Below are 22,814 nucleotides of genomic sequence, written 5' to 3'. Positions count from 1 at the left end.
TGGATCCCACTCAAACCCATACACCTGCCTTCTTGCCACATCCTTTAATGCCCTGACCAATCAGGAAACTATCAACTTCCACTTTAAATATACCCACAGTCTTGGCCCTGCATCACAGTCTGCGGCAGAGCATTCCACAGATTCACTACTCTATGCCTAACAAAAATCCCCCTTACCTCTGTTCTAAAACGTCACCCCTCAATTTTGAGGCTGTGCCCTTTAGTTCTGGATAGCCCCACCAGAGGAAACACATCCTGCCCACATCCTCTTTATCTATTCCTTTTAAAATGTGGTCGGTTTCAATGAGATCCCCCCAGATTCATCTGAATTCCAGTGAGTACCGGCCCAAACCTGCCAAATGCTCTTCATATGTTAACCCCTTCATTTCCAGAATCATCCTCGTGAACATCCTCTGGACACTCTCCAATAACAACACATCCTTTCTGAGATATGGGGCCCAAAACTGTTGACAATACTCCAAGTGCAGCCTGACTAGTGTCTTATAAAGGCTCAGCATTATCTCCTTACTTTTATATTTTATCCCCCTTGAAATAGATGCCAACATTGCATTTGCCTTCTTTACCACAGACTCAACCTGTAAGTTAACCTTCTGGAAGTCTTGCGCGAGGTCTAAGTCGCTTTGAACCTCTGATGTTTGAACCTTCTCCCCACTTAGAAAATAGTCTACACTGTTGTTCCTTTTATCAAAATACATTATCATACATTTCCCAACACTGTATTCCATTTGCCACCTTTTTGCCCAATCTTCCAATTTGTCTAAGACCTGTTGCAATTGCATTGCTTCCTCAGCACACCTACCCCTCCACCTATCTTCGTATCATCCGCAAACTTTGCCAGAAAGCCATCAATTCCATTATCTAAATCACTGACAAACAACCTGAAAAGTACTTAACCCCTGAGGATCACCACTAGTCACTGGCCAGAAAAGGCTACTTTTATTCCCACTCACTGCCTCCTGCCTGTCAATTATTCCTGTATCCATGCCAGTATCTTTCATGTAATGCCACAAGATTTTATCTTGTTAAGCAGCCTCACGAGTGGCACCTTATCAAAAGCCTTCTGAAAGTCCAAGTAAATGCATCCATTGTCTCTCCTTTGTCCACCCTGTTTGTTGCTTCCTCGAAGAACTCTAACAGAGTTGACAGGCAAGATTTCCCTTCACAGAAACCATGCTGAAATATCCTCAATAATAGACTCCAACACTCTCCCAACTACTGAGGTTAGCTAAATGACCTATAATTTCCTTTCTTTTGCCTTTCTCCCTTCTTAAAGAGTGGAGTGACATTTGCAATCTGCCAGTCCTCCGGGACCATGCCAGAATCAAGTGATTCTTGAAAGATCATGACCAATGCATCCTTTATCTCTTCAGCAACCTCTCTCAGGACACTGGGATGTAGTTCATCTGGTCCAGGTGACATCCACCTTAAGACCTTTTAGTTTGCCTTGCACCATTTTCTTTGTAATAGCAATGGCACTCACTCCTACTCCCTGACACTCACAGACCTCTGTCACACTGCTAGTGTCTTCCACAGTGAAGACAGATGCAAAGTACCTATTAAGTTCATCAGCCATTTCTTTGTCCCTCATTACTACCTCACCAGCATCATTTTCCAGTGGTTCAACATCAACTCTCACCTCCCTTTTACTCTTCATATGACTGAAAAAAAAACTTATGGTATCCTGCTTTATATTATTTGCTAGTTTGCCTCCTATTTCATCTATTCCCTTCTTAGAGCTTTTTAGTTGTCTTTTGTTTGATTTTAAAAGCTTCCCAATCACTCAACTTCCCACTCACTTTTACTATCTTATATGTCCTTTCCTTGGTTTTTATGCAGTCCTTAACTTCCCTCGTCAGCCACGGTTGCCTGCTCCTGCCATTTGAGGACATCTTATTCTGTGGGACATATTTATCCTGTGCCCTGTGAACTACTCCCTGAAACTTCAGCCATCTCTGCTCTGCTGACATCCCGTCAATATCCTCCTTCAATCCACCTGGGAAAGCTTCTCTCTCATGTCGCCGTAATTTCCTTTGTTCCATTGTGATACTCATGCATGTGACATGCTACTCCCCTCTCAAATTGCATTGCCCCATTACAATTGTAGCATTACCCTTATTAGAAAGACATAGAAAAACTTAGAAAACCTACAGCACAATACAGGCCCTTCGGCCTACAAAGTTACGCCGAATATGTCCCTACCTTAGAAATTACTAGGGTTACCCATAGTCCTCTATTTTTCTAAGCTCTATGTACCTATCCAAAAGTCTCTTAAAAGACCTTGTCGTATCCGCCTCCACCACCATTGCCGGCAGGCCATTCCACACACTCTCTGGGTGAAAAAACTTACCCTTGACGTCTCTTCTGTACTACTTTCAAGCACCTTAAACTTGTGCCCTCTTGTGGCAGCCATTTCAGCCCTGGGAAAAAGCCTCGGACTATCCACGCGATCAATGTCTCTCATCATCTTATACACCTCTATCAGGTCACCTCTCATCTTCCGTTGCTCCAAGGAGAAAAGGCCGAGTTCACTCAACCTGTTTTCATAAGGCATGCTCCCCAATCCAAGCAACATCCTTGTAAATCTCCTCTGCACCCTTTCTATGGTTTCCACATCCTTCCTGTAGTGAGGCGACCAGAACTGAGCACAATACTCCAAGTAGGGTCTGACCAGGGTCCTATATAGCCACAACATTACCTCTCGGCTCCTTAATTCAATCGCATGATTGATGAAGGCCAATACACCGTACGCCTTCTTAACCACAGAGTCAACCTGCGCAGCTGCTTTGAGCATCCTATGGACTTGGACCCCAAGATCCCCCTGATCCTCCACACTGCCAAGAGTCTTACCATTAATACTATATTCTGCCATCATATTTGACCTACCAAAATGAACAACCTCACACTTATCTGGGTTGAACTCCATCTGCCACTTCTCAGCACAGTTTTGCTGTTTTATCAATGTCCCGCTGTAACCTCTGACAGCCCTCCACGTTATTCACAACAGCCCCAACGTTTGTGTCATCAGCAAGCTTACTATCTCATCTCTCCACTTCCTCATCTAGGTCATTTATAAAAATCATGAAGAGTAAGGGTCCCAGAACAGGTCCCTGAGGCACACCGCTGGTCACCGACCTCCATGCAGAATATGACCCGTCTACAACCACTCTTTGCCTTCTGTGGGCAAGCAAGTTCTGGATCCATGAAGCAATGTCTCCTTGGATCCCATGCCTCCTAACTTTCTCAATAAGCCTTGCATGGGGTACCTTATCAAGTGCCTTTTCCATCTCCCTTTCAATCTCACATCATGTTTTGCCTGCTATTTGGTGGAATATATCTGAATCCATAATAGTTTTTTTACACTTGCAGTTTCTTAACTCTACCCACAAAGATTCTTTGACCCGATGTCTCCTCTTTCTAAAGTTATAATTCTATTTCTTACCAACAGAGCCACACCACCGCCTATGCCTACCTGCCTATCCTTTTGATACAAAGCATATCCTTTGTTGTTCAGCTCCCAACCATGTCCTTCTTTCAGCCATTAATACTATAATACATTAATACTAAGTGATGCCCACAATGTCGTACTGACCAATCTCTAATTGTGTCACAAGTTCGTCCACCTTATTCCAAATGCTAAATGCCCATCAGTCCTGCATTCTTTGCTCTTTTGAATTTTGCCTCTGTGGTACAATATTGGATCCAAGTGCAACCTGTCCCTTTTGTACAGGACACATCCTAGTCCATCACAGAAAGCAGCCTCCCTTCCATGGAATCTGTCTACACTTCCCGCTGCCTTGACAAAACAGTCAACGTAATCAAGGACCCCACACACCCTGGGCATTCTCTCTTCTATCCCATCCCATTGGGCAGAAGCTACAAAAGTTTTAAGGCACCACCAGGCTCCAAAACATCTTCTATCCCGCTGTTATCCGACTCTTGTTGACACCTCTCTTATGCTCTGAACACAAGATGGAGGAAATCAGCAGGTCAGACAGCATCAATGGAAAAGAATACTCGGGCAATGTTTTGGGCTGAGACCCTTCATCAGGACTGGAAAGGAAGGGGAAGGAATTCCTATGCTAATAGATGAACTCTTGATCTCCTAATCTACCTCATCATGGCTCGTGCACTATATTTGTCTACCCGCACTGCACTTTCTAAAAGCAATACTATAATCTATATTCTTTAGACAGATAGAGCATAGAACGGTATTGCAGAAAAACAAGCCCTTCAACCCACAGTGTTGTGCTGTCCAACCTACAGCCCTTTCAAAACCCTCCTTCTTATCTGCCTCCACCACCATTCCTGGCAGTGCATTACAGGCAATCATCCCTCTGTATAAAAAAAGCCTCTGTATAAATATGCTTTGAACTTTCCCTATACATTTGATCACCCAAAGTGCAGATTAAGGGCAGATTAAACTCCATACGCCATTTCTCTGCCCAGGTCTGCAATTGATTTATATCCCACTGTATCCTTTGGCAATCTTCTGCACTATCCACAACACAACCAATCTTTGTATCATCTACAAACTTGCTAACACACTCATCCAGTTCATCCAAGTCAAATATACATAGATATCACAAATAGGAGGTCCCAGTATGGATCCCAGCAGAATAGTACTGGTCACAGACTATCAGTCAGAAGATCCAGTGATGACTACCCTCTGTTTTCTATTGGCAAGCCAGTTCTGAATCCGAATTGTCAAGTCACTGTGGATCCCATGCACCTTCTGAATAAGCCCACCATGAAGCACCTTGTCTATGCTGTGGGCAGAATCTCAGATGGTGATGAGGCATATAAGAGTGAGATAGATTGGCAGGTAGAGTGGTCTTGCAACAACAACCTCGCACTCAATGTCCCTGGAATTTAGAAGGCTGAGAGGGGATCTTACTGAAAGATATAAAATTATTAAGGGATTGGACACGCTGGAGGCAGGAAGCATGTTCCCGCTGATGGGTGAGTCCAGTACCAGAGGCCACAGTTTAAGAATAAGGGGTAGGCCATTTAGAACAGAGTTGAGGAGAAACTTTTTCACCCAGAGAGTGGTGGATATGAGGAATGCTCTGCCCCAGAAGGCTGTGGAGGCCAAGTCTCTGGATGTTTTCAGGAAAGAGATGGATAGAGCTCTTAAAGATAGTGGAATCAAAGGTTATGGGGATAAGGCAGGAACTGGATACTGATTGTGGATGATCAGACATGATCACAGTGAATGGCGGTGCTGGCTTGAAGGGCCGAATGGCCTACTCCTGCACCTACTGTCTATTGTTGACTTCAGGAAGGAGTGGTTGGGAAGACACACATCAGTCCTCATCGAGGGGTCAGCAGAGGAAGGTGTGAGCTTAAAGTTCATGGGCAAGAACATCTCAGAGTATTTATTCTGGGCCCGCCATATTGATGCAATTATGAAGAAGGCATGGCTATATTTCATTAGGAATTTGAGGAGATTTGGTATGTCAGAGATTCTAGTAAATCTCTAGAGATATACTACGGTTTGCATTCTGACTGGCTGCATCACTGTCTGGTATGGAGGCTCCAGTGCACAGGATTAAAAAGAGATTCACAGGGATGTCGACTCAGCCATCTCCATCATGGGCATTAGCCTCACTATCAATGAAGGATGTCTTCACAAGGGGGTGCCTCAGGAAGGCAGCAGCCGTCATTAAGGACCCTCACCATCCAGGAAATGATGTCTTCTCATTACCACGTCAGGGAGGAGGTACAGGAGCCTGAAGATCCACACTCAATGATTTAGTAACAAATTCTTTGTCTCTTTCATGAGACTTCTGAATGGCCCATGGACCTATGAACACCATGTCACTATTTAGTTCTCATTTTGCACTATTTATTTATTTTTAATATTCAGAGATTGAAAGATTCAGAGTATGTTTATTATCAAAGTATGCGTACAGAATACAGCTGTGAACTTCATCCTCCTGCAGGCAGCCACAAAACAAAGAAATATCGTGGAACCCGTTCATGAAGATCTCAAACACCCAGTGCACTGAAAAAAGAACAGATTGTGCAAACGGCAACACATAGAATATGAAACAGCAAACCAAGAGTCTAGTGGTATTCCGTTTAGTTCAGTTCAGAGCCTCGCTGCTAGCCAATGCAGAGTGCAGGGCCATTGTTCACCGAGGTACCCCAGTTCACATTGATCACCCCAATCAAACCGCACAAATACAGCAATAAGAGAGTAACCAAAATACAGAAACTTATGCAAAATGAACCTCTAAGTCCCCCAAAACAAGTCCACAGAACGCTGATCGATCATGGCAATGTGGATCCCAAGACTCCTGTACTTTCTTCTGACAGCAGCTGGCTGCGCGAGGGAGAGGAAGACTGGTCAAACGCAGACAGATGGTGCCAAACACCCGCCCGTCCTTCGCTCTCGTCCTCACTGACTTCCACCTTGCTCGACGCCTCAATCAGAGAGAAGCAATGGAGTCAATCATGGGCTCTCACCCTGTCTCCAGGCTACCAGGACACACTCTCTGCTCCAAATATATATATTTCTTAATGTAACTTATAGTAAATATTTAGGTACAGTATTGCATTGTACGGCTGCTGCAAAGCAACAGATTTTATGACATATGTCAGTGATTATAAACCTGATTCTGAGCATTACTAAAATTGAATTGACTTTATTTCTTACATCCTTCACATACATGAGGAGTAAAAATCTTTATGTTATGTCTCCATCTAAATGTGCAATGTGCAATCATAGTTATTTATAATAAATGGAACAGTCAATGTAACACAGGATACACTCAAATCAGCGTGAGTTCATCAGTCTGATGGCCTGGTGGAAGAAGCTGTACCGGAGCCTGTTGGTCCTGGCTTTTATGCTGCGGTACCGTTTCCCGGATGGTAGCAGCTGGAATAGATTGTGATTGAGGTGACTCGAGTCCCCAATGATCCTATGGGCCCTTTTTACACACCTGCCTTTGTAAATGTCCTGAATCATGGGAAGTTCACAACTACAGATGCGCTGGGCTATCCGCACCACCCTCTGCAGAGCCCTGTGATTAAGGGAGGCACAGTCCCATCCAAAATCTGTGTCAACAACATCTATGTTATTTTTACTACCCCAATGTGCCTATGCATGGCATGATGTGTCTGGATGGCAAGTAAACAAAAGTTTTTCACTGTTTCTCAGTACATGTGACAATGATAACCGATACCAATGCAATGATGGGATATCCCAAATATCATTGTTGAACTGCCCCAGAACTGCACTGTGTGGAGTTCCCATCTTCTTTCACATGCAGATGCCGCCTGACCTGTTGGTCTAACAATCACTGTTCAACCACTGTAAACAGATTAAGGACAAATGGATGTGTGACTTGACTGAGTGGGTGCAGGAACAGTGTCCCTCCTGGCTGGGGTATCTAGCACAGAGTATCTTCACCAAGAGGGCCGGTCACTTTGTACATTCAGACACAGAGCGCAGTTGATGTTTCATTAAAAAGGATCTGAGACTTGGGGTTAATGAGTAGATCAGCACTGGGGGAAGGGAGAGGCAACATTGAATAGTGAAGTGGGGTGGGGAGGGGATGGTTGCTGAATTCTCTCTCTCCCCCTCACCTGTTCCTTCCCCTTCCTACTTGGCTCACTCTCACCCCTCTCTCCATCTACCTATTCATGGTGTACCAGCATTAAACAAGCTTCACTCCTGCACCACCCTGACCCCAGCTCCCTCCCTCCTTTCCCACAGCCACTCCAATGCCTGTCCTCAAAGCCACTTCTCCTGTCCCTTTCTGAACATCCATACCGGACCCCAGCACTTTGGAAATCTCTCTCAATGTCCAGTACCATTGGGAATACTTTCCCTACTAAACTAGGTCATATGCTTTTAAACATTCCCCCACCCCTCGAATCCACTTCCCTCTGAAACACAAACTCTCTTGAAAACGCCGTAGTGTCTGAGACAGCTCTTCAGTCTGAACCCTTTTAACCACCTGAATCGATACAGAAAGGAATCCACAGTAGTCCCTCTGCAATCTAAACTAGGCTGGCTTCCTGCCATACTTGGGTGTTGCTAGGAGACGGCATTGACTGGGGTTTGGGTTGGATTTACTTAACAGCTATTCACCCACCATTCATAGAGCCAGGATCCCACATTCCTACCTCACCCATTGCCCGCAGTGACCTTTCACCTTCCCCTAACCCTCGCTTATCAAGAATCTATCTTCCTTTGTCTTAAAAATATTCCAAGTTTTTGTTATGACTGTCCTTTAAAGAAGAAGTCGTCTCTCTCTCAGCAGTGTAGGATACTGAGAGGTGATTTAATAGAGGTGTATAAAATCCTGAGAGGCATAAATAAGGTCAATGCACTCAGTCTGTTTTCCAGGGCTGGAGAATCAAGAACTAGATGGTATAGATTTAAGGTGAGAGAAGAAAGACTTAAAAGGAACCCGAGGGACAACTTTTGTGTACAAAGATCTTATATAAGTTCAAGTTTAAGTTTAATTGTCATTCAATCATCAGAATCATGTTTAATATCATTGGCACATGAATACCTATGAATATAGACAAACAAAACAGTGTTTCTCTTGGGCCATGATGCAAAACACATTACCAACAGTCACACACAGCACAAGGCACATATAAGATATCAGTAAAATACAGTCATAGAACGATATATAGTCCAAGACCCTGAGTCCGTGAATGTTGCAGCAGTCTCCAGCAGAAAACAATGCGGCTTGTCTTCTGCCAAGTGAACACTGGGGGGCAGCACAGACTCCGATGCCTCTCTCCTGGGCACATTATTACACACACACACACGGAAAAAGCTGGTGGATGAAGTGGTTGAGGCATGTATGATAACAACTTTGAAAAGACTGGGACTGGTATATAGGTAAGAAAGGGTTGAAATGGTTATGGGCCAAATACTGATCAATGGGACTTGCTTGGATGGGGGATCTTGGTCGGCATAGACCAGTGGAGCCAAAGGGCCTGACTCCATGCTGTATGACTGTGCATTCCAAGGAATCACAGTCCTCTGGGAGAGAACACAAGAGATTCTGCTGATGCTGGAAATCCAGAACATCACACACAAAATGCCTAGGGAACTCAGCAGGACAGGCAGCATCAATGAAGAGGAATAAAAAGTCAACGTTCCGCTTCATCAGGACTGGAAAGGAAAGGGGAGTAAGCAGGTAGGGGAGGAGGAGAAAGAGCTGACAGGTAATAAGCGAGACCAGGTGAGGGGGAAGGTGGATGGGTTGGAGAGGAGGGGTGATGCTGGGAGGTGATAGGTGAGGAACACAATGGTTGTTTGTCAGTCTTGCTAAGTGCAGTCTTTAATTGATTCTATTGCGCTTATTTGTACATTTGTGAATGCCCGTAAGGAAATGAATTTCAAGTTAGAATATGGTAACATGCATGGACTTGGATAATAGATTTAATTTTGAACTTTGAGAGTCTGGGTGAACACATAGAAAACCTACAGCACAATACAAGCCCTTCGGCCCACAAAGCTGTGCCGAACATGTCCTAACCTTAGAAATTACCAAGGGTTACCTATAGGCCTCTATTATTCTGAGCTCCATTTACCTGTCCAGGAGTGTCTTAAAAGACCCTATCGTGTCCGCCTGCACCACCGTTGCCGGCAGCCCATTCCACGCACTCACCACTCTCTGAGTAAAAAACTTACTCCTAACATCTCCTCTGTACCTACTTCCAAGCACCTTAAAACTGTGCTCTCTCATGCTAGCCACTTCAGCCCTGGGAAAAAGCCTCTGACTATCCACATGATTACTGCCTCTCATCATATTATACACCTCTATCAGGTCACTTCTCATCCTCTGTCGCTCCAAGGAGAAAAGGCCGAGTTTACTCAACCTGTTCTCATAAGGTATGCTCCCCAATTCAGACAACATCTCCACATCCTTCCTGTAGTGAGGCAACCAGAACTGAGCACAGTACTCCAAGTGGGGTCTGACCAGAGTCCTATATACCTACAACATTACCTCTCTGCTCCTGAACTCAATCCCATGATTGATGAAGGCCAATGCACCGTATGCCTTCATAACCATAGAGTCAACCTGCGCAGCATCCTTGAGTGTCCAATGGACTCGGACCCTACAATCCCTTTGCTCCTACACACTGCCAAGAGTCTTACCATTAATGCTATATTCTGCCATCATATTTGACCTATCAAAATGAACCACCTCTCACTTATCTGGGTCTTATTCTATCTGCCACTTCTCAGCCCAGTTTTGCATCCTATCAATGTCCCGCTGTAACCTCTGACAGCCCTCCACACTATCCACAACACCCCCAACCTTTGTGTCATCAGCAAATTTACTAACCCATCCCACCACTTCCTCATCCAGGTCATTTATAAAAATCACAAAGAGTAGGGGTCCCAGAACAGATCCCTGAGGCACACCACTGGTCACCGACCTCCATGCAGAATATGACCCGTCTACAACCACTCTTTGCCTTCTGTGGGCAAGCCAGTTCTGGATCCACAAAGCAATGTCCCCTTGGATCCCATGCCTCCTTACTTTCTCAATAAGACTGGCATGGGTTACCTTGTCAAATGCCTTGCTGAAATCCATATGCACATCTACTGCTCTACCTTCATCAATGTGTCCAGTCACATCCTCAAAAAATTCAGTCAGGCTCCTGACATGGTCATGAACAGCAGAGATCACCGTGAGTGGGGGTTGGGGGGCGGAGGGTGGGAGTCTCACTGAACTGCCTTTGAAGAGAAGATTTAAACTTCAGGATAGACATACGTATTCTGGTTTCTTCCTTCCTAGTCCCGATGAAGGGTCTCTGCCAGAAATGCTGACTGCTTATTCCGCTCCGTCGATGCCGCCTGACCGACTGAGTTCCTCCAGCATTTTGTGTTTTTCTCTGTGAGAGAACCTCGCCCTATGTCTTATGTAAAGTGGGGACTCCTTGGGATTTTGAATAGTTGCATCCTCTCCCCCCCGGGACTCTCCCACGAGGTGTGTGTGTGTGTGTGTGTCTGGGGTGGGGGGTGGGGGGGGGGGGAGGTAAACGTCTTGTCTACGCCCGTTCTACGGGGTCTGATATATTTTAATTGCGACTCTTCCGAACTCCACTACCAGAAGCTCAGCCCTGTACAACTGGCCGTTCCCGCAGTTGATCCATGCGAGTCTCTGAACCGCTTCCAGCGTGCTGGCGACCCTCCCCGAGGAATGGGACGAGCAGGGGGGTTGGAAGTCCGGCGGGGAGTTACAGAGACAGTGGGGTACCTTCTCCCTACCCCCACTCCCACTCCCAAAGCCCGTACAAGTGGGAAAACCTGCCGAGTGATTTCCACTGCTGGGAACCATCGGGGTGCCTTCCACACTTCCCGGGAGAAGCGGGTGTTCGGAGCAGAGGAGATGACCAGATTTACGAGCATAACGCTCTGTCTGGCCGATTCGATAGCAATCAATCTGGAGACGCCCGGGAATATTGGTGATCAGCAGCTATTCTAGATGCAATCAGGGCCTCGAGGAACAGACTGCATTGATTTCCCGGACCGGCCCTCGGGGACGCCGGGGTTACTCGACAGCGTCGTCAAGGACTAATGTGGAATTGATGCGCGGCTCCACGTTAACCCCTTCTTCGCCGGAGAGCCAGCCGGGAATCTCGGGATATTCTTGTTCCCACGGGCGTGGACGGGGACGGGTTCCAGGGAAAGGCCGCCACCATCGACCGAGACCGGAAGCCTGTAGGAAGTGAGTAGCCCAGGAAGGGACGTGTGGGGGTTAAAGGTGTCCCAACAGTCTTCAGCCGCTCTCTCGTAAAGTGGTGGCAGGGTAGGGTCGGGAGGGGAAAAGGGGAAGATGGGGTCTACCACCACATCCTCTCCCATAGGTTCTACCGGAATTTCCCTACTATCATAGTGGGATCTTGCTGGGCACGTAAGGCCTGACGGAATTCCCACAGAAGTAAAGCGGGTTGGGGTGGGGTAGGGAGGGAGAATAGGGTGGAGTCAGGGAGGAGACGGAGATAGAATAGTATGGGGTAGGGTGGGGTAGGGTAGGAGGAAGGAGGAATTGGATGGCATAGGGTAGGGAGGGGAGGAAGTGAGAATATGGGAAGGGAGAAAAGGGTGGGGTAGGGAGGGAAAATAGGGTGAGGTAGAGGAGGACGGGAGAATCGCTTGGGGTAGGGTGTGATAGGGGAGGGAGGGTGAAGTGAGTGGCATAGGTTAGGGAGGGAGAATAGGGTGGGGAGAGAAAATGGGGGTTTGAGGGTAGGGTGGGTTTAGGAAGGGGAGTGTGGAGTGGCATGGGCAGGGAGAAGGTAGTAGGAGAGGGGCATGAAATAGAGGGCTCTGGGCAGAATGGAGGAAGTAGGAGAGGAGTGGTATGGGGATTAAGTGGGATTGGGAAAGGGTGCGGATTGGAGGAGTCTTGGGCGAAACAAAGTGTGCAGGGAATGGAGGGGATAGGTTTAAGGGGAGGGGAGGGGTGTGAAGGGTAGTGGAGGGGAGGAGAGGGCAACTGAGGGTCTCGCTCTGTGGATAGAGAGGGAAGGAGAGGAGTTGTGGAGGCATGAGAACAAAGGGATGTGTGAAGGGGAGGGGAGAAGATGGGTATTGGGGGGATAACAGGTGGAGGGTGGAGGAGGAGGAAGAGAGAGGACTGCAGTGGGTTGGAGGATTATGGAGGGAAAGACCAAGCTTCTGTTCTGCAAATATCTACCAACAATTCCAAATTTTTCCTGATCATTCCATGATTAACCGCAAGCCATTGCTTATTAGAGGGAGGATTCCCAGTCCTTCCCAATCCCCAGCATCATCACCTTACTTACGACCAGGGCCTTGCAAAAAACAAGCGCGCAACAACCGATCTAACTTTCCGAGTTTACACACAAATGTACAAATTAGGAGCCATTCGGCCCATCAAACCTGCCCCAGCCACTGAAGAGAAGAACCTGGCTTCTCTGACTGTAACCTCAACTCCACATCCCTTGTTAACCCACAAACCTCTAACCTCCAACCTCCATCCTGACCAAGGATTGATCTCCTAAGTGTTTTCTGGCACTCAACTTCCCTTTAAGGAAGAGAACTCCGAAGATTCAAGACACAAGAGATTCTGCAGATACTGGATATTTTGAGCAATGCACAAAAGGTGCTAGAGAAAGTCTGCAGGTCAGGTAGCTTCTTCAAGAAGAATAAACAGTCAATGTAAAATGTCCTGATGAGGTGTCTCAATCCAAAGCCTTGACTGTTTCCATCTCTACATAGATGCTGCCTGACCTGCTCAGTTCCTCCACCATTTATTGTGTATTGTTCCAAAGATTCAAGCCACTTCAAAAGAGTTAGTTTCACCATATCTCTATCTTAACTGGGCAATCCTTGAATTCAAACAGCGACACCCCTCCCCAACCAATTCCAAACTATCCCACAAGAGCAACAGCCTCTTGATGCCCACCCTGTCAAGACCCTCAAGATCTGAGATGTTTTAATCAGGTCACTTTTCATTTTTCTAAATCCCATAAGATCACAAAACTAGGCCATTTGGCCCATCAGGTCTGCTTCACCATTCCATCATGGTTGATTTATTATTCCTCTCAACCAGATTCTTCTGCCTTCTCCCCATAACCTTTGACACAAATAAACCTATATGAAGCAACAAAGTTAACGACATATGCCAGTGATATTTAACCTGATTCTGACCTCAGTAATCAAGAACTTATCAATGTCCACTTTAAATATGTGCAATGACTTGGTCTTCCCAGCTGTCTGTGGCAAAGAATTCCACAGATTCACCACCTTATGGCTAAAGAAATTCCTCATCTCCATCCTAAAGGGACATCCTTCTATTCTGAGGCTGTGCCCTCTGGTCCTCGACTCCCCCATTATTGGAAGCATCCTCTCCACATCCACTCCATTCAGGCCTTTCAATATTCAGTAGGTTTCAAGAGATTCCCCCCCTCCCCATTCAAGTAAGCACAGGCCCTCAGCCATCAAATGTCCCTCATAAATTCCAAGCCCTATAAGTAGGCTGTTTGGCCCATAAAGTCTGCTCTGCCACTTCATCATGGCTAGTTCATTTCCCTCTCTGCCCCAATCTCCCCATATTCATTTATGTCCTAACTAACCAAGAATCTATAAACCGTTGTCTTAAATGTACCTAATGACTATGCATCCACAACCATCTGCAGCAACAAATTACACAGATTCGCTATTCTCTGGCAAAAGAATTCTTCCTCATCTCCGTTCTAAATAGACACCCCTCTATTCTGAGGCTGAGTCCTCTAGCGTTACACTCCCCATGATAGGAAACATCCTCTCCACACCCACTTGATCCAGGCCTTTCAACATTTGATAGGTTTCAATGACATCCCCATCATTCTTCTGAATTCCAGTGAGTACAGGCCCAGAGCCATTAAACACTCTTCATATTATAAGCCTCTCAATCCTGGAATCCTTATTGTGAACCTCCTTTGAACCTTCTCCAATGTCAGCACACCGTTCCTTAGATAAGGGGCCCAGATCTGCTCACAATACTCCAAGTGAGGCGTCACCTGTGACTTATAAAGCCTCAACATTACATCCTTGCTTTTATATTCTAGTTCTCACAAAAAGAAATGCTAACATTCTATTTTCCTTACTCACCACAGACTCAACCTGCAAATTAACTTTCAGGGAATCCTGCACGAGGACTCCCAAATCCCCTTGTGCCTCAGATCTTTGGATTTTCTCTCCATTTAGAAAATATTCCACACTTTTATTTCTTCTACCAAAGTGCATGGCTACACATTCCCTGACGATGCATTCCATCTGCCATTTCTTTGCCCATTCTCCTAATCTGTCTTCAGTCCTCCTGTAGCCTGTCTGCTTCCTCAACACTACCTGCCCCTCCACCTTTCTTCATATCGTCCACAGATTTGGCCACAAAGCCCTCAATCACATCATCTGAATTATGACAAATAACACAAAAAGATATGGTCCCAGCACAGACCCCTAGGCAGCCAGTCAGAAAATGCTCTCTTTATTCTCACACTTTCCCTCCTGCCAATCAGCCAGTGCTCTATCCATGCTAGAATCTTTCCTGTAATACCATGGACTCTTAATTTGTTAAGCAGCCTCATTTGTGGGATCTTGTCAAAGACCTTCAGAAATTCCAAGTACAGTACACGCCATCTGTCCTTTGCCTATCCTGCTTGTTATTTCTTAAAAGAATTCCAACAGATTTGTCAGGGAAGATTTTTCCTTAAGGAAACCATACTGACTTTGGTCTATTTTAAGTACCTCAAGTACTTCAAAACCACATCCCTCACAATCGACTCCAGCATCTTCCCCGTCACTGAGGTCAGACTAACTGGCCTATAATTTATTTCCTTTCTTCTGCCTGTCTCTCTTCTTGAAGAGTGGAGTAAAACTTACAATTTTCCAGTACTCCGAAACCATGCTAAAACCTACCGATTCTTCAAAGATCATTATTAATGATTCCATAATGTTTTCAGCGGCCTTTTTCAGAAGCCTAGGTTGTACATCATCTGGTCCAGGTGATTTATCTACTTTCAGACCTTTCAGTTTTCCAAGCACCTTCTCCCTAGTAATGGCAACTCCACTCACTTCTGCCCCTGACACTCTCAAACTTCCGCCCCCTGACACTCTCAAACTTCCGGTATACTGTTAGTGCCTTCCACGGTGCAAAAGTCCTGTCCTTCCTTTCCTTTTAAGCCCAACTTCCCATTCTAGGTATCAAGTGAACCTTCTCTGGACTGTTTCCAACACGTTTGATAAATTCCGCCTGAAGACAAACACTGTACACAGTAGAAAGCAGGATCTCCCAGTGGCCACACATTTTAATTCCACATCCCAGTCCCATTCTGATATGTCTACCTACGGCCTCCTCTACTGTAAAGATGAAGCCACATTCAGGTTGGAGGAACAACACCTTATATTCCGTCTGGGTAGCCTCCAACCTGATGGCATGAACATTGACTTCTCAAACTTCCGCTAATGCCCCACCTCCCTCTCGTACCCCATCCGTTATTTATTTATATACACATTCTCCCTCTCTCTCTCCTTTTTCTGCCTCTGTCCCTCTGACTATACCCTTTGCTCATCCTCTGGCTTTGTTCGTTTTTTTCTCCCCCTCCCCGTTTTCCTTCCCCCTGGGCCTCCCGTCCCATGATCCTCTCATATCCCTTTTGCCGATCACCTGTCCAGCTCTTGGCTCCATCCCTCCCCCTCCTGTCTTCCCCTATCATTTTGGATCTCCCCCTCCCCCTCCCACTTTCAAATCTCTTACTAGCTCTTCTTTCAGTTAGTCCTGACGAAGGGTCTCGGCCCGAAACGTCGACTGTACCTCTTCCTAGAGATGCTGCCTGGCCTGCTGCGTTCACCAGCAACTTTGATGTGTGTGGCTTGAATTTCCAGCCTCTGCAGAATTCCTCGTGTTACTGTACACAGTACTTCACCATTATCGAGGCAGTGCCCCGAGAAGGTGGCATCCATCATTAAGGACACTCGGCATCTGGGACGTGCCCCCTCCTTATTACTGCCATCAGGGAAGAGGCACAGAAGCCTGACGACCCACACTTAATGAATCAGGAACAGTTTCTTCCCCGTTGCCATCAAGTTTCTAAATGGTCTATGAACACTACTTTGCTCTTCCTCTACTTAGTTTTGTTACCTGTAGTAATTTTTAAGCCTTGCTGCAAAACAATAAATATCACGCCATGCATCAGTGGTAATAACCCTCATTCTGATTGTGATGTGGACACAACCCAGTGCCTTATATAAATAAAGAATAGTCTTCCTTACCTTTGCATTCAACTTCCCATGCAGCACATGGTAACGTTCTGATTGTTTTCCTACTTGCGAATGCATTTGCTAGTTATTAATGGGATTCCAAGAAAAGTCAAAATGCAGCTCTGGCAATGGTTAATGTTCCTGTCTCTTCTCAGCAGCTGCTCTGGTTAATCTTACTGGGGCCTGTCAGTAACACATTCCTCATTTAGCACTGCCCCCTGTGGTAAATTTAACCCTCAGTGTTTGGGACAGAGGGAGGGGTGGGCGGCGGGAGATGGCATGAGAGAGATAATTAGAGGTGGGACAGGGAATGAGTTGATTCAGAACATGTAACATCAGTGGTGGGGAGGGCGCTGGGAGTTGTGTTCTATTTTCACTGAGTTCAGGAGCCTTAGATCCTGCATCACCACATTCAGGGACAGTTATGACCCTACAGCCTACAAGTGTAATGCATAACTACACTTACCACAACTCTGAACTGATTCCACAACCTACAGATTCACTTTCAAGGGCTCCACAACTCGCGTTCTCTGTATTGTGTATTGCATTCATACTTCGGCAATAAATATACTTTGAATCTTTGCACAAATTATCTTCATTTCTTTATTTTCCTGTAAACGTGTGCAAGAAAATGAATCTCTGAGTAGTATTTGGTAATGCTGATAATAAATTTTACTTTGACCCTGAGTTTAGTTAGTTTGGGAGTCGAAGTTAGGAAGTAACAAACTGAGAGTGGGGCCCAGTTTCTTCACTTTAACATGAGAGACGAGGGGGCAGATGTAACCACGGTGTTTTGGAAGGTGAAGTGATTGACCAGTGGTGTGGGGAGAGAGAGATCTCCTCTTGTGCTGGGACACTGACCTTCATCTTAGTTAGAGGACATTGTGAGCACACAAGTATTGGCACAGGCAGTGGAAGAAATCTCCCACCCATAAAAGCTGGCTGTGGTTGCCAATAAAGTGAATTAAAGAGCTGTTTTGAGACCATTATAAAAGACAGGGACTGAAGCCAATTTGCTGCATGTGTGAGGGATGGGGAGAGGAGGAGAATTGGAAAGGGCCAAGGAGGAATTTCAGTGGCATCTTCCTGCCTTTCTTAAAGGTTTGATCCTGACCTCCTTCGCTTTCTTTGTGAGGTGCAGGCATCCATCATTACAGACCATCAGCATCCCTCTTCTCACTCCTAACATCGGGCAGGAGGTACAGGAGCCTTGGGTCCCACACCACCAGGCTCAGGAACAGTTATTATCCTACAATCATCAGGCTGCTGAACTGGTGTGGACAACTTCACTCGCCACAACTCTGAACTGATTCCACAACCTACACACTCACTCTCAAGGACTCTACAACTCATGTTCTCAGTGTTAAATTTTTGATTTGCACACTTTGTCTTCTTTTGCACATTGGCTGTTTGCCATCTTCGTGTATGCATAGTATAGTTTTTCATAAATTCTATTATATTTCTTTTATTCTTGTAAATGCCTACAAGAAAATGAATCTCAAGGTAGAATATGGTAACGTATACCACATACTTAGATAATCAATTTTCTTTGAAATTTGAAATGTAACTGTGTGGGTACCCCCTTCAATCATTCCTCCCGTTTCCTCGCACATACCAAAGGCTTGTGGGCTGCTGAGTTCATCATCTATTGCAAATTGCCCCTAGTGAGGAGTCAAATCTGGGGTGAGTTGATGGGATTGTGGGGAGAATGGGTTATGAGGAAAACCAGTGGGGGAGCAGAGTCGACATTGACATGATGGACTGAATAGCCTCTTTCCTCATCATAAAGAAACATGGTCATGTGGTGACAGCCCCAAATTGCATCCACGAGGCAGTGACTGAGACAGACACAGGATCAGACTACCACCGTGCAACTTCGGCCACCAACAGGGTCTACCCCCCCCCCCCACAATCTAACAACTACCTTCCTCCCCTTAGTTTTTCCCTGTCAACTACCTCCCTTCCCCCTGACATCTACCTCCCTCCCTCAGCTTCCCTCTGACAACTACCTCCCTCCCCCCAGCTTCCCCCTGCCTCACCCTTTGGAAACTTCGTTCTGTAAAAGCCTACATTCTGGCTATCTTTGGAAGCAGCCAATAAGGTGGGGGTGCAGCTAACACTCCAGTTTATACACCGGTGCAACCTATACACTGGTGTGAATTATATGCTGGAGAGTACATCAAATGAATTAGCCTTGGTATAATCTAAATCCTATTTGCCAGTCAGTGTCTGAGTTTACATGTTGCCTCCATAGGAAATCAATGAATCATGAAACATAACAAATTGTACCAAAAATGCACTGGGGGAAGGAGGGAATTAAATGTTTTTGAAGTCCAGGAGATGTGTTCTGCTGAAAGCCAAGCCATCAGGAGTTGGGCAATGGGATGGGTTAATGGTGCTGAGGGTTGGGGGTTAGACTTGTGGGTGATTTATGCACTAGATTCTATGCTAGATGACTCACATGGGGTCTCGTTGGAGGGGAGTGGACTGGAGAGGGGTGTAGGAATTGACGGGCACCCTCCTTGGGTGCACATCATACGTATATACATATTTTATATATATAAATATTCAGAGAAAATATTCACAATATTCAGAGAGACAGCAAGGTTACAGACCCAACAAGCTCGCATCAGCCAAGTACACCCTTGTGACCAGTTAACCTTCTAACCATAAGTCTTTGGAATTTGGGAGGACAGCAGAGCATCCGGAGGAAACCCATGTGGTTACAGGGAGAATGTACAACCTCCTTGCAGACTGCGGCCGATGCTGAAATAGTGTTAGGCTGACTGCTATGCTACAGTTCCTTTGGGAAAGGACCATCCCAGCTTGCATGCTGTGGATCCGGTTGAACCAGAATGCTGAGGCGACCAGAAGACGGCAACAAGATTCCCGGCTTGCCTCCTGAAATGAAAAGTACCCCCCCCCAACCCCGGCCTGGAAAATCCCAGGAATTCTTTTAAAAATGACCAATGCTAAAGAGGTATTTTCTCCTTTGGTGATAACCTCTGAAGGACAAGCAGGAGGGCATAGTCCAACAGGATAAAGCAACTCCAGGAAGCTCTTGGTAGCAACAGCTCATCCTAGTAACAGCTGCCCTTTTATACAGCCCAGCTAACGGGTTAACTTGTTCACCGGCTCTTTCTGGGTTCGTGCTGTGCAGGCTTCAGAAGCCACATTACACGGTGGGTGACTGAATGTGGAACAGCCTGGGACTGCAGATGTTCAGGTCAGTCCCTTGCAGCATTAGTGGAACCAAGCCGTTTTAGTGCCAGGGTGAGTCAGGCACAGAGCCATCAGAAACTCTGTCGCCTGTCCCGACAGAAATAGAAATGATCCCATTCAGCGTCCTCCTACAGGTCATAAACAGATTTCCATCTCACCCCCCCCTCCCACTGACTAGCCCCAGCGCTGGAGATCACCACACTGAGAGAACTTAATCTACGTCTTTCGAGCTCGGTGGTGGGAAGCGGAAACCTGGAGACGACAGGCTGCAGGTTAGGATGAGATCCACGCAGAGGTCTGATCTCAGCAGAGGATCACCCGTCAAGCCAATAGATCTTCCTCCCACCTGATAGACCCCTCTGTGCCTTCCTCCCTGTGTGTGTGTGTGTGTGTGTGTGTGTGTGTGTGTGTGTGTGTGTGTGTGTGTGTGTGTGTGTGTGTCTGGCTGTCTGTCTGTCTAAGCATGGATGTCTCTGAAGTGTGATTTGTGAATATCTGCCTGTCTGTATTTATTTGTGTCCATTTTTGCATCTGAGTGTGAAAGAGGCAGTAGTTTTGTGCGTTTGTTTCCATAAGTGAGGCAACATCAGAGCGTCATACAGAATAGAAACATTCCCTTCGGCCCATTGTGTCAATGCTAACCATTTTGCCTATCCACACTACTGTCATTTGTCCATTTGAGGGTTTCACCTTAATTCTCTAAATATCTCTTAAATATAGTGATTGTATCTGGCTTCGCCACCCCCTCTGGCAGTGTCTTCCAGATAGCTACTCCTTTCTGAGTAAAACATGGTCCCCCCTCCCCCACCAAAATCCCTTTGAAGCTCCTTCCTTACATCTTAAATCTGCAGGTTTGATTCCCCTACCATGGGGAAAGAAGATTATGACCACCTACCCTATATATACCTCTTATAATTTCAGAGCACTCCTTCATTCCAGGGAGAACAAGCCCAGGCTATCTGATCTCTCCCCGTAACGAGAGTCCAATAATCCAGACTATATCTTGGTGAACCACCTCTGCACCCTTTCCAGTGCAATCACATCCTCACTATAGTTTGGTGCCCTGAAACTCACACAGTACTCCGAGTACGGTCTAACCAGTGCTTTGTAAAGTTGTGAGGGGGGTGCATGTTTGGTTTTCTGTGTGTGCATTATCTACGGGCATTGTTAGAGTTTATTTGCGGGTGCACACGTGTTAGTTACAATGTGCGTAAGGGACTGTGTATGCCAATCAGGGCTTTCAATGAACGAGTGTGTGTTAGAGTGTGCCAAAATTTGTTTTTTATTTATCTAGCGATACTGTACAGAGTAGCTCCTTCCAGCCCTTCTAGCCACACCGCCCCAGCAGCTCCCCACAACCCCAATTACCCCTAACCTAATCTTGGGATGATTTACAATGACCAATTAACCTACCCTGTATGGTTTTGGACTTTGGGAGGAAACTGGAACAGCTGGGGAAAACCCAAGCATCCCACGAGGAGGACGTGCAGAGACTCCTTACACAGGACGCCAGAAATGAACTCTCAACTCCGATGTCCCAAGCTGAAATAGTGTTGCACTGACCGCTACACTACCGTGGTGCCCAAATGGGTGTGTATGTGTGCACGTGGTGGAGGCTGAGCATGTGCTTTGATTAGGCTGTGGTGTGAGTGTGCGAGAGGGAAAGAGAACGTGTCAGGGTGTGTGTTTGTGGTGGGGTGGACTACAATCTCTCCGTGTCACACTCACGGTGTGGAGAGAGGAGCACCCTGGTGTCCGGCCTCCCGACCTACCCGTCTCCAGCTCCTCCCGCAGCTCTGGGCACTGCTCTCACTGCCGTGGCTGAGCTTTTCCCTGAGGAATTGGTCGGCCTTCTTGGTTGGGTTCCCAGCACCTGCCGAGCTCCAAGGCCGGGATGGCGGGGGAGGGTTGCAATAAACAGATGACGAGAATTACTCCCCCGCTCCATTCCCAGGAATCACTGGCTCCAGTACAGTAGCAGAAAATCGGCAAGATTGCAAAGCAAATTGGAGGATTAGTGAGGGAGGGCCAGCCGAGGTTTGCTCCCCTGGAACAGAAGGAACCTGATCCTCGCTGCTTTCTCAGCGCCGTCTCGCGAGAGGCCCTTCAGCCCTGCAACCCCTGCTTCCTTCCCACTTCTGCTGCCCTTCTCTCCCAGTAACATCATGCAAGGGAACAGCAATGGAGGGCGGTGGATGTGGACATTGGGGAAGAAAGCTGCAGCCGTTCTGAGGTACAGTGGAAAGTTTGTCTTGCATTCTGTTCATAGACTAATTGATTGGGGTACTCGGGGGTAGTACAAGGTAAAGCAATAACAGAATGCAGAGTAACATGGAGCAGCTACAGAGGAAGTGCAGTGCAAACAGACAGTAAGGTGCGAGACATTGTAGATTGCGAGGTCAAGAATCCATCTCGTTGTACGATGGAACAATTAGCCTCATGACAGCAGGGCAGAAGCTGTCCTTGTGCCCGCTGGCACTTGCTTTCAGGCTTTTGTATGGAAGGGGGAGAAGGGAGAATGGCAGGGGTGTGTCGGGCCTTTGCTTATGCTGTTTGCTTTATCAAGGCTGTGAGAAGGTAGAGTCCATTGCGGGGAGGCTGGTCCCTATGATGTGTGAGCTGTGTTTCTTACAGTCACAAGAGGAGCAGTTGCTATACCAAGCCATGACACATCCAGGTAGGCTGCTTTCTATGGTGCATTGATAAAGGTTGGTAAGGGTTGGCTTGACAGAGATGTGCCCGGTTTCCTTAGCCTCCTGAGGAAGTCAGTGGTGTCAGGGTTGCCGTGTACTATGTCCCTAATCCCCAACTTTACCACTGCCAGG

At 46.5% G+C, this 22,814-nt stretch overlaps 1 protein-coding gene across 2 annotated transcripts in view; it reads right to left on the bottom strand.

Moving 5' to 3' along the window:
- Positions 1-22,814, bottom strand: part of LOC140198189 (discoidin domain-containing receptor 2-like) — a 147,121-nt gene that overhangs the window by 111,798 nt on the left and 12,509 nt on the right. Inside the window, exon 1 of one of the 2 annotated variants that reach the window (XM_072259204.1) lies at positions 16,780-16,827. The exons of the other annotated variant lie outside the window; for it this stretch is intronic. The gene's annotated coding sequence lies outside the window, so the exon portion shown is untranslated. Of the gene's footprint in view, positions 1-16,779; positions 16,828-22,814 lie in introns of those variants that run through there. 2 annotated transcript variants of the gene reach the window in all.

This window comes from Mobula birostris, chromosome 5 (assembly GCF_030028105.1).
Source record: "Mobula birostris isolate sMobBir1 chromosome 5, sMobBir1.hap1, whole genome shotgun sequence".
NCBI classification, from domain to species: Eukaryota; Metazoa; Chordata; class Chondrichthyes; order Myliobatiformes; family Myliobatidae; genus Mobula; species Mobula birostris.
The sequence above is the reverse complement of the archived record's forward strand: the minus strand, read 5'-3'. Positions and strand labels throughout refer to the sequence as shown.